Source organism: Trachurus trachurus, assembly GCF_905171665.1.
Source record: "Trachurus trachurus genome assembly, chromosome: 22".
NCBI classification, from domain to species: Eukaryota; Metazoa; Chordata; class Actinopteri; order Carangiformes; family Carangidae; genus Trachurus; species Trachurus trachurus.
The window spans coordinates 21,808,923-21,811,958 of NC_139907.1; positions in this window are offsets into that span (position 1 = coordinate 21,808,923).

The window sequence follows — 3,036 nt, forward strand, 5'->3', positions numbered from 1 at the left end:
ATGAATGTGAATGCCCCATTATTCCGTTCTTATGGAATTGTTTTATAAATAAAAGTTTTATTTGTGAATGACACCTGGAGAACAGTGCTTTCAACTTCAGTTTCAAAGTCTGTTGGTTCAGTTTTGCATATCTTTTATGTTCTATTGACAGGTAAAGCAGTGCAGGGAGCTACTGTAAGTGTCTTATCAGGTTCAGTCCCAGGACTAGACTTGCCAGCAGTCCCTGATTAGCTGTCATACGAAGCACACACTTCTACATCCTAGTATCTGAAGGAAAGGCATATCCTCAACAGAATACATAATTATATGACAGAAGTGGGCCAGTTATATGAAGAAAGGCTGAGAAATAGCTTCACTGCAGTACCTTGATGTGTGCTGTTCCACGTGCTGTATACTGGGACATGTTCTCTTGGCTAAGCACATTTAGCAACTCCACAAATATAATTTCTTTTTTCTATTCTTAATTATCTTAAAGTCAGCAGACTGAAAACAACCTAATCATTAATTAATGGATGTTTTTTTTCAGTCCATTTAGTCTTGGACTACACTAGTTTTAGCTTTATTTTTCTAACTTCAATTATAGTGCATTTAAGTAGGTGATGTAACATTTGACATCAACTGCCACTGTAGCCAAATGTGACAATTAGGTTTCATGCTAATTGTAGCATGTTGCCTAAATACAGAGATGCATCATACAAATAATTTAACCGACTCGTCTGCTAAACTGTAATAATAATAATTCAATAAAATTAGCTCTAAGTCGTCATGTACAGTAGCTATATGGTCATAACAGCAGCTGCAGCAGTAATAGAAGGCCACATATTATTTGTAGGATGAACATATTTCTAATCTTATATATATATATATATATATATATATATATATATATATATATATATATATATATATATATATATATATATATATATATATATATGATTAGAAATATGTTGATTTTGACATTTCCTCTTACTCACTTTTTACAACCTGCTGCACACCCACCACCTGTTCACTATCCAGCTACAGTATGTAACCATGATAAGTATTTTTCTCTTAGCAAAGTTTAACACTGACTCGCATAACGTTTTGACAAGATATAGTGAGTTTCTGTGGAAGGCAACCAGACAGCCAAGCATCATGATGAAGCATTCAAATATGCTCTGACAGATCGTGTTGGCAGACAGGGGCAGCATCTCGTGCTCCTTTACCACTCTGGAATCACTGCAGTTCACTATCTGTGACAAATAACTGATCAATCTGTCATGATGAAGGCTCGGTAGCTGCTACAGTTAGAGCTGTCAAATAGATGGAATGATGCAACTGTGTTTGGTTCAGGTCGGGCATGATAAATAAGGTTTCCATGCACTGGAAGACAAGTGTGGCAGTTTAATGGTGTGAAAACCAAAGCATAAGGTACCAAAGTCAATTATGATGGGTGGTGGGCTGAGGGTCATTATTTCTGATTTGAGCTACTTTGACAACAAAGTAAAATGTCCTCCAGACACCTTTAACCTACCACAGTCATACTTTTTACCCCAACACACTTACTTTAAAACTACACAGACATTTGTTTGCAGTTTGAACTTCTACTAGATTTTAGAGGCAGCAAGAGAGGCAGTCAGAGCACACGTCTCCACCAAGGTCAAACATTTGACCAGATACGGATTCTTATCAGGATCTGCAAGAAACTGTACAAACATGATAATAATAGTTTGTCTCAATTGTTTTGGGTGTATCAAACTCCAAATATTATTTCCTGAGAAACTGATGGTATCATGGAGTAATAAAACCTTCCCGGACCATATCTGAACAGGCTCTTGCCTGGTCCATCCACATCCGTCCATGATGTTTAGTGCAAATCACTTAAGTATTTTTTGCATCATGCTGATAATGTACTTAAATGAAGGATTTTTGTACTATTTCTTAGTATCTGTACCACTTTCACCACTGCAAAACATAACCATCATAATAGTGGATTAATGACTCTAAAAGAAATGGACATGAGGGGCATGTTTACTTATTTAGGGATGTAGCTGATAATACTGATGTACTGTTACTGAAGTCACATTTTGAATGCAAAACAGTAACAGTAGTTATTTTAGTTGTATCAGGTGCCCATGCGACAGAAACATTTTAGGCATGGCTCAGAAAAACAAAATGTACCATGACCAGCTCAGTGTGAAACAGCACATCACTGATCAGCTTGGCATGTTACATGCTTCAGCAAAGAGTGTGACAGCTGCCACTCTTCTTGCATGTTTCTGCAACACCACAGAGTTCTTCCACGAGACAGGTGGAAACGGTGGCTCATAGGCCTCATCTGACTTTTATTGATGTAAAGGCAAGGTTATTTTGGGCTTATTTAAAGGTTAGAAAAACATAAGATGATGCCACACATGGAGACAAACATAACCGCAGTGTGACACACCTGCATGTCTCTGCTGCTACACCGGTTTCTCTCATCAGTTGCTAATTACTTCCTTTCCTACTCTTTTCACACATGCAATAATCTACCAAAATAAAAGCTTATCAAAGCATGACCATATCATAACCACATCTTCTAAGGGTCACTGAGCTGTCTGGATAAGACAGCATCACAGCTGGCAGCATGGCACGGCCCTGCATACCTATCTGCCACACAGATCAGCTGAAGTCATGATTGTGGTCGCAAATTATCACCCACCAACCATCAAAACTGAGTGAATTCTCCCTCTGGCAAATCAACTCTCACATACCATCTGCCACACTGGCAGGAAACAGCCCTCCCACATTCTGCTGGTGATAATTTGTTCTCTCATTCAAATATCAAAGAGAGATGCTCTGATGGATGTAAAATCTATACCTAATGTCAGTTTTATTTGATTTACTTACGATACATTTCCGATATTGTATTTTGTGCATGAAATGTAATAAACCTCCATAGATACCCACCAACATTTCTGATTTATTCAATTTTAATGTAGATGGTTAGAATTAATTATTTATCCCTTCTAACAGTTGAACAGCCAAAAGTTTTGAATCCCGAGTGTTTAGATA